At 36.6% G+C, this 14,830-nt stretch overlaps 1 long non-coding RNA gene across 1 annotated transcript in view; it reads left to right on the forward strand.

Annotated features, from left to right (window-relative positions):
* LOC149092074 (uncharacterized) overlaps nucleotides 1-14,830 on the forward strand; it is a 33,320-nt gene that overhangs the window by 1,081 nt on the left and 17,409 nt on the right. The window lies entirely within an intron of this gene.

Below are 14,830 nucleotides of genomic sequence, written 5' to 3' on the forward strand. Positions count from 1 at the left end.
TGTTTATCTATTTATCTAAAGCCGACGTCTCTATGAACTCACTGAGTTTGGAAGCTAACGTCTTACGACATATCGGGGGCTTAAGAAACCGTTAAGTTACTGTTAAACACATCTTCAGACATCTACAGACGGACTGTATGTCTGGCATTGCTTTAAACTAATATACCCATTTCACTTTCGACAATGAGTATCGTACCAAGTCTCATATAGCGCATCGGTCAGTCGACTTGATTGTGGCCTTAAGCTAACGTCGTCGGATGCCGATTCTCCGATTTCGTAATTTTAATGATTCGACGTTGATTTAGTTGTCATTTAAGTTGCACAAAAACTTTTAATTAACTTAACTCTATTTTTTGTCTCATTTTGTGTTTTCTTTTTTTGGGCTTGCAATTATTTTGTATACAATACGAAACGCACTAATGACTGCGTTTATTGTACAGTTATATTCATTAGGCCAGGCGAATTCAGTTAATCATTTTGCTAAACACATTCACAAAAACTTTACTATATCAATGCGAATTATCTCAGTTGTGACTGCGAATTCCTTTGGCATGAATTATTCAAGGAGAGTTCAAATTTTGTTGACTTGACCGGATACATTTCTCGGAAAGTTCAGTTTGCTTAATTGTTGCTCCAAAAATATATGCAATAAGTGAGAAATTTTTAAAAAATTGTATATACATTTTAAAAATTAATAAGTTTATTTAATCATTTTGTAAAGATTTTTTGGATATTTTGAATGCAAAACTAATGAATTATAAATGTGATTAGTATGAATATTTTTCGTTATATTTTTTTGTTCAATTAAAGTTAGTTTTTTTTTATACATATCATATTTTTTTTTGGTGCAATCTTCATATGCATTTATGTAAAGCGTTATTATTTATAATTATTTTAATAAAAAAATAAATGTTTATTTTCTATTTTAAATTATCTAAAATTGTAATATGCATATTGATCTATAATTTATATTTCAATTTTAATATTAGCTCTGAATATTTTATTATTTATATAAATACAAGCAAACAATTAGCAATTGGTTGTGTTTTACACTCTTTAATAACAGATGGCGCTGCTTGCAGGTTTTTGTCTTTGCTAAGCCAAGTTACTATAGAAGACCCATAGATGGCGCCAGCTGTCTTTGTCAGCTAGCCTAATTAAATGATTGCTTCTTTATTTAAAAAAAAATAACTGTACTTTAAATTAATTCAAAATAAATGATGTGGTAAAAAATTAAAAATAATAACTATGCATAAAAAAAATTAATATATAATAATTATATGAGCTGAAAATGCTAAGTAAAAGTTATGTAAAATTTTTAAAATTAAGTAGATTTTTAAAATTTTTAAAATAATTTTTTCAATAAAAGTAGTTATATATACATATGTAAATTTTGTTGAAATATATTTAAAATTAATGAGAAAGTACACAATAGAACACCAATAAATTTTAACTGCAATTTTAGGGCAGATTTTAAGCAGCTTTGTCGACTAACTAGTTAATATAATACATGACAAAATGAATGCGGTTAAATTGAAGTATCTTTTAATAAACCGCGTCTCAAATGGATTACTATTATTGCGCTAGCTGCTGCTGCTGTGGCTGCTCTTACTCCCCCTGCAGCTCCCCCTCCAGCTCCTCCTGCAGCTCCTGCTGCTGCTGCTGCTTTAGCAGCTGCTTTGTACAACAATTTGCTGCACACGAAGCAGGCGGCAAGCGGCAAAGCTGGAGCCCTGTTGGACTTAAATTTAATAAAGGCGCTGCAGCAGCAACAAAAGCAATTGAGGGTCCACTTCTATCATCAAATGATTTTCTTTCAGCTAAGCTGGGCACAATTTTCACGGCGCTGCAGTCACGTCAGCTGCATGTCCTGCACATGTCCATACACAGACACACACATATATATATATATATGTATATGTGTGCTCAGCGGTAATCTATCATAATTTTTATATCCTAAAATCCCATTTTCGTATTAGAGCAAAAATGTCTGCGAGCAAATATAATAAAATGGCCAACACATCGACGTGAAGGCAGCTACTGCACGCGGCTCAAGCGCAGGCCAAGCACACTCACACACACGCGCACACACAGTCGCCAAAGCATAGCACACACTCACACACACACACACACGTGGGTGGACATGGCATGCCAACAGTATGAAATTCCAGTCAAGCGCTCCTATTTTTGTTAGCTTTCCTTTCTCCTTTTTTTTGCACCCTTTTCAAAACTTGTTGTGCCTGTGTGAGTGTGTGTGTGTGTGTGTGTTTGGCTTAGCTGCACTTGTCGCGTTTTATTTTTCAATGCCTTGGCTTTGGCTAGCAGCAAATAAAAAAAATGAAAACGTTCAAATAGCCAACAATTTTATGAGTCTCTCGCACACACACACACACACACACACACACACACACACACACACACACACACGTATACACACAGACACACACACACACATACGTATGCACACAGACAGCATAAAGCAGTTTTTATTACATGCTTGTTGTAGTAGTCTAATGCATTGTCCTTGCTTAACACACACACACACACACACACACTCATGTATAGTTAGACATTCGGACAGCAGTGCAATTATGCTGGCGAGTTCTTAATAATCGAAGTGCTTCACATTTTTGCTGCCTATCATAAATTAAATTCTAAGAAATGTTTGTAAGCTGAAACTGAAGAGAATGAATTCATATAGATTTTTATACATCAACAATATTCTTTGCAATTATCAAGGACAAATTTATAAAAAAAATTTAACTATTAATCAGAAATTTGTTTTTTATGCGAATAGTTAAATATCAGCATAAGAAATAGATTTATGATTAATAGTTAAAGAATTATAAAAAAATAGATTTTTATTATTTTTTATTATTTATATATTTGTACAAAAAAGAACATTTTTTCTTGATCTCTAATCAATTTAATCTCTCATAATATAATTAGCTGAAAAAGCTTTTAAATAGCCAAGAGGAGAAGGAAATCAGTTCGAACATTCGCTGTCTTTTGGCTATTACTCTTGCTATCTCTTTCAATATCAGTTTCCTTTGCTTTTATAAAAGCTTTGAAAACTTGTTTACAATCTGAATCAATAACCTTTCAATAAACTTACTTGAAAAATCCAAAGTTCACCTCAGATATATCTTTTATTGGATTGCCAATTGGGATTTCTAATATACATATAGGCATTTATTATTCCATATCAATCAAAGTTTCATTCAATTATCTCCACATTTTAAATTAAGTTGTAAAGTTTTAAAGCCTTAAATAACTTAAATTAATCAAAAAAATTACTTAAATAACTTTAAAAGCGTTCAAAAAGAGCTGCTGGCCCATAGGCTCGAAGCTTTCATATTTGTAGTGCTTGCGCTGAAATTAAAAAAACTTCGCTTAAAGCTGCGAGCTTTGTAAAAGTCTTTACAATATAATAAATGTTACTTCCAATTTTCATATCTAAGCTACACATCTCAGTTCATTCAGTTCAGGTTATTGAACTTTGGGTATTATTTTTCAGACTACTTCAATGAAAGAAAGCACATGAAGAGCTTTAAATGTTTCCTTTGTATCCCCGCATGATGTGCGCTCCTGCGCGAGCTTTCCGTACGTCAATTTCAATATTAATTGCTCTATAGCCGCTCAAGCTTGCCAGACTATGCGCTCTGGCATGTAATTAATTTTTTAATAATAATTATAATAAAAATAATATAAAATGCAGTCAATAAAAAATGCCGCATGTTGTCGCAACGGCAGCCGCATACAAACGATTTTGCATTTACCTTAAACTCCGATTGGCAAATTAATAAAAAGGACAAGTTCAAGCGAGGTGTCAACGACTGCGTAATACTTGTTCAGCAAATATGGCTATTTGTTGAGTATTTTTATTAGTCAGCAGATAAAGAGTGATAATGGATGATAAAGGAATAGAATTCCTTACTGATTTGTATATATATTTATATATGCTATAATTTATTTATTATAGACTCAACCAATATACTCTTGTTCATTTGGTATACTTGGGTATAAAAACATTGCGCACCGTTTAAACCGCAGAAAAGCTGCACAAATTATTATGGAAAAATCAACTTTAAGCTGATGTTGCTTAAATCTGCAAACAGAGAAGCAAAGTCAGCTTAAGGAAAATCTTACTAACAATAAAATATAAATGATTTCAAATTGGCTACTAATAAATCGCCAAATTAACTTCCAGGTACTCATAAACACCAATTATAATATGAATAAACAAATTCAACTTTAGTTTTCAGCTTGCTTCTTCTCTATAGAGCAGCTCTCTCATCGACTCTTCAGGTACTCCGTAATTGTTTACATAATTCTGTTAGATAGCCACGTTACAATTGCTAAACGGCATCGGGCAACAACAAATGCAGCTAGCGAAACAATGGCAACAACAATAAATTTAATTAAAAGTTTTATAACAAGCTTTGCTTGATTTCACTTTTGTCAGCTTCACAGCTGCAGACAGCTTTAATCGAAGCCATTTGTGGAACGTGGAATTTTTGGGCCAAAAGTCTGGCCACTCCCTTATTCTGCCTCTCTCTCCCTCTCTGCCTCTCTTTTCAGCATCTCGTCATATTTGATATTAATTAAAAAGTTTTCATTGTCGCGGGGGCGCTTTAATCAAATTGACGAACCAGCAAGGAATTTATAACTCTTTCTCTCTCTCTCGCTCTCGCTCTCATCTTCTCAGGCAGGCTATCCCTCTCCTTCAACTGATGGAAAATCAAATACAATGACCATTTCAGCATGTGTGTAACAGTGTGTGTGTGTGTGTGTGTGTGGGTGTTTCTGCAGCTGTCTTTAAACCAGCGACAACATCGACGACATCTGCTTATGTCACGTCCTGACAACCGAAAAATTCAGTATTTTTTTTTCTTGTTACAAACTATACAAGGGGTATATTGGTTCTGTTGGCACTGCCACTCATTCATCATTTTAGCTTTTGTTGTTTTTGAGTAAGGGGAAACCTGTACGAATCTTTTGCTTGTGTTTTGTGTTTTATATTAAAAAAAAAAAAAAATGAGTCAAATATGAAAACTCCAGATTGTTGGATAAGCACAATCAATTCAGTGAACCCTATAAAATACATACGCATATTAATATGATTCACCTTTAAAATGAAATATATGAAATCAATAGAATATACGCGAGAGTAGAAGGCGCCATTGCTGCATTGGAAGCTATTTTATTTGTGGACTGTAAGAGTGGAACACGTATGTGGATTGCATGAATGGATGCAGACTCTGCATTGCAGAGAGCCAATAAGAATGCGCTCTCTCAGAGCTGCTGATCCCGTTATGTGAATGGTGTCGGCAGCTCGCGAAACGAACATGGCGCTTGCCATTGGCTAATTCTGTTATATTTAGGAAATGTACTCATGAGCGAGAAAGCTAGATTGTGGACTGAGTAAATGAGAGAGCTCATATGTCCTCTTATGTTACTGGTCGCCTAGCCTGCAGATCCCGTTGTTGTAATGGCGCCTGCAGCTGTATAAAGAGAGCATGGCGGCTGCTGTGAGCGCAGATATTTTAATCGTTGCCTGCTATTGGCCAATTCTTCTACAGCCCTGCAGATCTTTGATCTAGTGATATTTGTGTATGGCAAAAAATAAAATAAAGGATAGCGCGAGAATGCTCGATTATAGAAATGAGAGAGGTCGTAATTTAGTGAGCTTGCACTTCTATTGATCCTGTTATTTCAATGATTTTGCAGCAAAACCACTAACTAAATTTAGCATATCAAAAAAAAAAAAATAAAAATAAAATAAAATAAAATAAAATAAATAAATGAAAAGTATTTAAGTATTACGCAGACACATCGAACAAACGCTTGGACTTTTCATCTCCGGCTCCACATGGATGAATGAGCACGCCTTTTTTACTTTCAAGCAAATTCACATACGAAAACATTTCCGTTGCCGCATATGAAACTCGCAGTTTTACAGTTAATTTAGGGGCTGTCGCATAACTCATAAGGGGCCAATGGAAGGGGAGTTTTGTGGGTATCTAGCCAAATCCTTGTCGCTAGATGCGTGTCTGTGACATTTTCAAATCAACGCACGGCGCACATGTCCTTTCGCTTTTTCATTTATTGGGCGCGCGCGTGGCTCGAGGCGTGAGTCCCAACAATATCAGCAACTTGAACTGCGCTCAACTTTGTGCACAATAAGCGGGCGCACTTGACTGAAAATGTAAGCGATAATCCTTCGGGGGGCTCTCTGCCCTGGCACGAAGGTAAAAAGCGCGCGTAATTGAACTCTGAGTGGAATGGCTGAGTGAGTGAGACAGGCAGAGAGAGAGAGAGAGGGGAGAGAGAGGGAGGAAGTGAGAGTGAGAGACGGAAGTGTGAGGTGAAGAGGGTCGGTTATACGGATATACGGAATATATGCGGCAACGTGTGACTGCATATTTATGTCAAAGTTGCGAACGTTGCTCGAATGGCCGCAGACAGAGCCTGGCGCTATAGCCAAGCCAAGGCAATATCCTTCCTGTGTTTAATAAACTCCGCGACGAGCAGCCGCAGGAAGCTGCGTTGGCTGCCACAAAAAGGCGGCCAAAAAACTTTGTCGATATTTATCGAATTTCATAGCCGCCGGCTAAATGTTTGTCGGCTTGGCTTGTGCGCCTTGTGTTTGCATTTGCATTTGGCGGGTGTACAGGTGTGGGTGTGCTGGTGTGCTGGTGTGTGTGTGTGTGTGTGTGTGTGCGGCGTCTTGGGCTTGCTTTGGCAAACGCTCAAGCGCAGAGCATAGAAGGACTCGAATGTTTCCTGGGCTGAGTTTATGGCATGTACTGAGGCATGTTTTAAGTGGTTTTACAGGACGCGCCTCATTGCGTCTTGCAATCAATTTCGCTCGTTACGTTACGTATACGCACCGTTTGCCAAATTGTTGCCACCCACACACACACACACGCACACACACACATACAGGTGGGTGCTCGCATAAAAATTTATACATATTTTAACTAATATTTATCAACATGAAACAGAACGAGTTAGCATAGGGGCGTTCTGCATATTTAGTGCTTATTATGGCAAAATGATTGTTTTTTCCAATACTCAACAGACATTTACATGCACGAGCTGCCACTGTGTGTGTGTGTGTATTTATATATACATGTATGCATATATCGAAATATAGTAAACAGAAAACAGTTTTTATGGCAGGCGGCAATAAATTGTATTGCTATGCGCTCGACTTTTATTTACCTTGAATGAGCTGCAAAAGGTTTGCGAAAATTGTAGTTAAATTATTTAATACTTAATTGATATATTTATATGCATCAATATTGATTTCAATTTGCTTTATGAATTTTCTATAATTTGAATTGTAAATATATTCATATTTATCGAAGAGCTGAGGTAACTTTTGAGGGAATATTTTAGATGAACATAAATGGAAAAGTAAAAGTCTTAGGGAATATTTTAGATGAACATAAATGGAAAAGTAAAAGTCTTGGGGAGGGTCTAACTGATAGATAGATAGTGTCAAATAGTTAATCATAAGCTTGAGTTGCTCGTTTTAAGATTTGAATTCGTAATCATGAGATATATATGCATTATAAATGTTGCTCATTCCGTATGGAGAATATCTAGCTAGAATATTTTAATTCTTAGAAAGTGTATATCATTTAGAGGAGGTATTTACCCTCCTCATATTAGCCACATATTGCTGACATTCGCTAGAGAACTTTAAGCGGCCTTTACATGTGCGAGCTTCTTTGCCCATTCAATGTAATGCATTCGATGCTTTAGGCCTTGTTAGGAGCCGAGTTGTGCTTAAGCAGATGATGGCTGGCAGGCAGCTGGCAGACGCATTCGCATTATAATTTGTCGCACACTCACACTCACACACACATTCACACACATACACGTGCAGACACAAAAGGTGTCAAAGGCCTTTTGTGCGGCTGTCTTCCGCCTGTCAATGACAACAGCCGAAAGTGTGCCAAAAAACCAGCCAAAGACTTTGTCAACTCCTGCTACAGCACCGCCCCAACCCCCCAGCCACCTCAAGGCTCGCTGTAGCTGTCTGGCTAGGGTGCGGTAGGGTAGGTTAGGTTACAGGGTTTTGGGGTTGGGTTGGTGTGGGAATTGTGTGAAAAATTCAAATCGGTTTTGCTGCTGGCAGCTGAGAGTTCGGCTTGGCTCAGTTTGTCGGCTTGCCGCTTATGTCAGACATAATTTAAGCCCGGTTAGGCTTCTGGACAACAATGCGGCCGAGACTCGCTGCGATTGAGGGGCCAGAAGCTAAGCACTGGCCTGGCCTAAGCGTTGACCCTGACGGCCAATCGATTGGCCAGACCCCAAAGACAGTTGTTACAAATGCCCCCAACTTGACTCGGCCGCCATTCACGGCCCACGGGCATTTACGAAATGTTCACACACTGTGCACAGTGTGACAAACACATAGCTTCAGGGCATAATCGGGCGTCCCATCTGTCAGTGGGCGTCCCGCCTAATATGCTGCAGCTACGGGGGCGTGTACATAAATTGGGCAATTAAAGGTTTTATTGTGCGGAGAGTGCTTGATAGTGTCTGATCTATTTGTATTATTCGAGGGGGAATTTGTTGGATTTTATATAAAGGAGGTTTACTTGTCTAACTTTTATGGTATTTACAATTCACGGACATGCTTCTCTCATTAACAGCGTAACGCTATGTTTGATATAAGTTTATCAGAGTATCTACTTTAGTGACATTAAATAACAATCGCATTCCGAAAATTGGAAGCATTGCTTATACGATTTTACATATTGAGGCACTTATTAAGACTTTCTACACCATATCTATTAAGCATGAGGTTTCGAGGATCGTAATAGGCGTTATGGTGTTACAGTCTTGGGAGCAATTTGGAACAGATAAGTTTGCCAAATCTCTGAATCATTCTTTCAAATATAATAACATGCATGAATCAACTTGTTATGTTTAATTAGGATCTCAATGGAACTTCTTATATACACGTGATCGCTTGATCATTTTTAGTATATATTAAACTATAAATACTGGCTTGAATCAAATATTTAAATATTATATTTAATATATCTGTTCTCTTTTTTCTGTTTCTCAACTGCAAGGAAGAAAAAATTGCCGTTGCTCTCGGCTTCGGTTGGTCTCCCAAGCAGAGCGTGTCCCATCAAGCGCTTAACTGTTATTTGCCAGCTATGCTTTTAGCTGTATTCCAGCTGCTTTTCAGCTATTTTTCGATCTGTTGGCCAGGTCTCTAAGTGCAGCTTTCATGCAGCTCCAGTTGGCTCCCATTGCTTATAGAAATTAAAACAATTTGTTGCTTCAGCTGCAATTCAAGGCAATTGCATTGCACTTTTTCCGGCAATTCATAAACATAAAGAGCATAATATTTCAGCCGGAATGTGTGCGTGTGTGTGTGCGTGTGTGTGAGTATGTAGAGTCGCTGCACTTATCCTTTCACTTCATGCGCATAATGAAGAGCACTTTACGTTTATGAAAGCGATGGCTAAAAAAAAAACACACAAACAAAAACCGGGCAGCAAAGTAAACAAACAAATAGAAACACTCGTAATAACAAGAAATAAGAGATTTCTCACGCTAGCAGAACGAAGTTGGAATACACTAAAAGAGAGAAAGTAGAGTATAAATATAGTAAAGAGCAGAACTTGACTAAGTAGCTAATTGGCTAATTTTAGTGTCAGCAAACAGATAGAGCATGATGAACTCGGCTAAATAACTGTTTATGAAGAAGTTGTCCTTGCGTGAAGGTTTCTGTGAATGAATTAGTCGCAGAATTTAGCTATATACACTCATGATGAAAATAATAGGTACACTTCTTAAAATTGAGTTTAGTTTAGCAAAACATTTTTTCTACTGACCTAAACATTAAAATTTTAATGCACGTTTCTGTTTTAGGTATATATAAAAGAAAATAAGTAAATTTGGAAAAAAAAAATTAATTTATTCAAAAGTTACAAACAAAAAATCAAAAGTGCAGCTTTTGTGCTTGACTGAAATAATAGGTACACTTTACTTTGGAAAGTTGTATTTAAATTTTTGATCTTCAAATCATTCAAAATCTTTTACTATTATATTTTTGGATTAATATCCTATATATCCTCTTTGATTTTTAATAAATATTTCCATCCGCATGGACATACTCCTAATTCAAGTTTGGCAGGTCCCAATCGGAATCTCTCTCCAAGTTTCTTGGATGCAATCCTATAACTGGCGTTTGTTATCACATTTTTTCTTTACCATTTGCTTTTTCAATTTACTCCACGAGTTTTCGATTCGATTCAGTTCAAGAGAATGACTGGATCAAGCGAGAGTTTCCACTTTATTAACATAAAACCAAGTTTTTACTCTTTTTAGACGGGTGTTTCGGGCCATTATCGTGTTGAAAATCCCATCGCAGGGGCATGTTTTTCTCAGCATATGTTATTTTTATATTTGCGATAATATCCCTGTAGTCAGCTGTTCTCATAATGCCAGATATTAGAAAAATCGGATATACTCCATACAAAAAGAAGCATCTCCACACCATAATGTTTCCACCGCCATGCTTCACTATTTTTTTTGTTTAGCGAGGATCCAATTTTTTTCCTTTAGGAATTCTTACATGTCTAGAATAATCATTTCTGTATAGGAAAATTTTGGTTCCGTCGATAAATAGGATATTACGCCACTTTTTTTTACTTTCAGATCCTTCCCAGGCGATGTGGTCTTTAGCAAAAGTTTTGCACCATCATCAAATTTTTTGATGCGTATTAAAGAACCAATTTTTCGATACGACCTGGTAGCTTAGCCATATGTAGTCATCCCCCAATTGAAGAAGCATCAATAATATTATCTATTTCGGATGCATTGACCCTTGAAGATTTGAAAGGGTCAGATTCTGCAATTCTTGTAATGCATCTGTCCAGTTCTGCTGTGGTTTTTGATGAACGTCCACGTGTTTTTTTTTTTTTTATTTTGCACCCTTCTAGCAAAATTAAGAGATCTGTTCATCAGTTTGGCGATTTCCCGCAAAGATTTGCCACTCCTTATAAGATTTTTAGCAATTCTGCGTTCCTCACTAGAACAATGAATATTCCGACCCATCTACATATGATATTGATTTTTTTTTTTTACTTATAACATCTCTATGAAGACTTCTTAATATTTTATAACAATAAAAGACGTTTTTCTTTGGTTAAAATTTTTTTCCAGACTGAAGAGATCGAGTGTACCTATTATTTTCAGCAAGCTCTTTTCAATGAATTGTGACTACAAAAAATTTACGGGAAAATACAAAAAAAATTTTTGCATGCATCATATTGCCAGATGGTTTCCTTAAAGTTACCATCAAATTTTTTTCAAAAATATCAAAAATTAATTAGTTATGACAGAATTTCTAAAAAAAAATTTGGTGTATCTATTATTTTCATCATGAGTGTATGTCCCAAGATTGCCTGCCGAAATCAAAGGAATATATTAAGCCCAAGTTTTATTTGAGTTATTATTCGATTCATGCATTAGAGCGAGAGATTTCATTATTAATAAATAATGAATCTAGCATCAGAGCGAAGAGAATTCAGAATATAATATTTTGGTCTTATAAAGAAAAACTTTCTATTGACCAACTCAAGCTCTGGTTTGAGTCTTTGATAAATTATATAAAGCAAAAAATATCTGAAATGATATATAACATTTGTAATATCCTGTGAGCAGAGTATGTAAAAAACCTCAACGAGCGCACGGCGATTCACATTTAAAGGGTGCAGAGCTGCATTTTGCATGCTTAAGACTACACACGCACACTCTCTCACACACACACACACACACACTTGGGCACTCACACGCGTGTGTTTGAAATGACGCGTCATGCGTGCAAAGGACATAAGCAGTGACTGCAAAAACTGAAGGACCGCCCACAGTTCAGCAGGCTTCGCTGCTATTTGCACTCTGACGGCTGCTGCTCCAAATGAAATGCAAACAGGCAAGGACGAAGCTCTGGCTGTGCCTCTGTCTCTGCCTCTGACTCTGCTTCTGCCTCTGCTTCTGTCTATGCCTCTGCCTCTGACTCTGCCTCTGCCTCTGCATGTTGCCTTTCAATTGACGGCCACGCCTTTTGACGCGAATTTAGTTTTTAATTTCACTTTCGCCCTCTTAACCCGCTCAGGCCCCCTCCCCCCTCTCTCTCACTCTCTCTCACTCATTCACTCTATCTCATGCTGGCATTCCTTGTTGCTCATTTAATGCAAACGTACTTTGGCCACAAGGACACTCGGCATTTGGCTTGCAGGCTCTTCTTGACTTGCTTCTTTTTTATTATTTCTGATGTGTTTATGTATTTACACCAACACATAAATCATACAGCTGTGTGAGTGTGTGCATAAGTGGCTTTAGCCAAGCGTGACGCCTCCAATCCCGTCGCACTGCCAGCTCCAAGTGAAACAGTAAACAGCTGCGAGATAAATTGCTCATCTGCTCGACCTCGACGCACGATGAGCCTGCCCCTCCCCTCCCCTCCCCACTCTCTCTCTGCCCTGAGTGAGCATTGCTGCCCCGTCTCATGCGCCATTCGCTTGGTTTCTTAACCCAACTGTGGCTCTGTGTCAACGACGAGCTGAAGTGTTAAGTACATAAAACCCACACAAACATACACACACACACACTCACACACACACATGCATGCATTGCGTTTATCCATAATGATGACCTTACTTATGACTTGAATGCGTGCGCAATGGCCAGCGCTGCGTATACGTAATGGGCATAAAAACTCAACTGCTTACACGAACACACATACAGAAAGAGAGAAAGAGAGAGAGAGATATGAATGTATTTTTGTATAGGTAAGCATGTGTGTGCTTTTATGTAAACATATGTGATTTTGTGTTAAGAGAATAGATTTCTTGACGGCTCGACATTAATTAGCCAGCGAATTTGAGAAATTGAAGTAAGTCTGATCGAGCTACAAGCTAATCAGAGATGTTACCGTTTCACATTAATATTTTATATTAAAGATTGCAGGTCTTAGACCAATTCTACTTTGACATATAGATGTAAGTGTGTAGGTATATACTGTTTAAGCTGTATAGAGTTTTCAGACTATACTGGCTGTCCATATTCGACAGACTCATCTGGCAACTCTAAAATATTCCCCATTTTTATTTATTATTTCATTTATTATATTCTATATATATTATTTGATATATTTTACTTATATTTTTTTTTTATAATATATATATATATATATATATATATATTTTTTTTTTTTAATAAGAAATAAAACATTTTTATTATGTTGCGTAGATTTTTTGATATCACTCTGCTCTTTTGATATTTGATATTTTTGCTGGCTGCACGGCGTATTTCGCTCGTCTCTGTCAAAGGATATAGAGTTGCCAGATGGGTCTGTCAAATATGGGTAGCCCTTTATTTAATTATTTATTTGCAGAGTTCTTGGACGTTTTCGCCTCAGACATACATACATATATGTACATATGTACATACATATATAGTAAGTTTTTAGGCATATAGTGAGTCATTAGGCTAAACAAATTTTTTCTTTTTATGTAAAATATATAAAATTGTTTTAATTTCTACACGCAATGCAAAATAGATTTTTTGGAAAAATATATATTTATCAGCTGACTGCATAAAGTATACGAGGTCTGCTCCAAAAGTTACGCTCATATTGAATTTCAGCGGGGCTACGTATTTCCTATGTTCATTAACTACTAAAGCTTTGCACTTTAAGTCAAGAGGTTAGGCCTTTTAGAATACTCAGTTAACTTTTAAGTTTGGCCTTGTTTTGGCCTTTATTAGATTGTTGCCCACTACAAAGTATCTAATCTAAAATAATTTGTAAAAAATGCTAGGAAAAAAAAAAAATAATAATATTAAAAAAATAATGAAAAAAATAATTAAAAATAAAATTAAATAAATAAATAAATAATGTCAGATTTATTATGCATCAGCTGATTTTTTATCTTTACAATCAAATTCCAGTTACATGTTGTATGATTATAAAAGCTATTTTACCGTATGTTCCGGGTGTATATTAGTCGAGCAAATACAACTAGATTTTCTTCGTTGTTTTCCCGAATTTCCTCTTTAAACTGTCTTGCCCAGTGACCATGACAACTGCCACAACAAAAGATTTTGGCTTTGCTCTGCTCAAAGATGCAATGTCGGAGCAACGCCTTTGTTTAGAGATTAGAGCTCATTGTACGATTTGAATAGAGTTCGGAAATAGTTTATTATGTTTGTTATGGAATAATTAATGCAATCAATTGTTTGCCATTTGCAACTTTTCAGCTTGATAAGCTGCATTCGAAATATTCTGCGGCTTTTATCGAATGCCTGGCTGAGGTTGAATTATTTGATAGCCACACTCAATGTTCACATTTAAGGCAATTAATATGAATGATGGATGCTTCACTAATGCAGCGCTGAACGCTCTGACGCCCCACACAGCTTATTGGAGTGAAATGAATGTTGAAATTATGAAGCTACTAATGGAATATTATTGTTATATTTGCCAAATGTGTATTTATTTAATTTTGCATTCAAATCCAAGGCAATTGAATGCAAAAGTTGACGAAAAATTTCCAATCGATTTGGTCCAAATTAATTGAACTAGATTTAATTGCTCAGCCAGGCGAGTGCCGCATGAATAATAACTCTGCTCGGATGGGATGTATGCACGGAATACTTCCAGCAATTTGCCGTAATCTATCCGCAAGTGGTTAATTGAGTCCGGACGTCGCCTTTTTTGCAAAGTGGAGGGAGGGGCGGGGGCGGGTCGGCAACAAGGTTATTTTTATTAGCATACTATGATGTTGCTGCAGTA

This window comes from Drosophila navojoa, chromosome 2 (genome assembly GCF_054131105.1).
Source record: "Drosophila navojoa isolate 15081-1374.11 chromosome 2, UAZ_NAV_1.0, whole genome shotgun sequence".
NCBI lineage: Eukaryota > Metazoa > Arthropoda > Insecta > Diptera > Drosophilidae > Drosophila > Drosophila navojoa.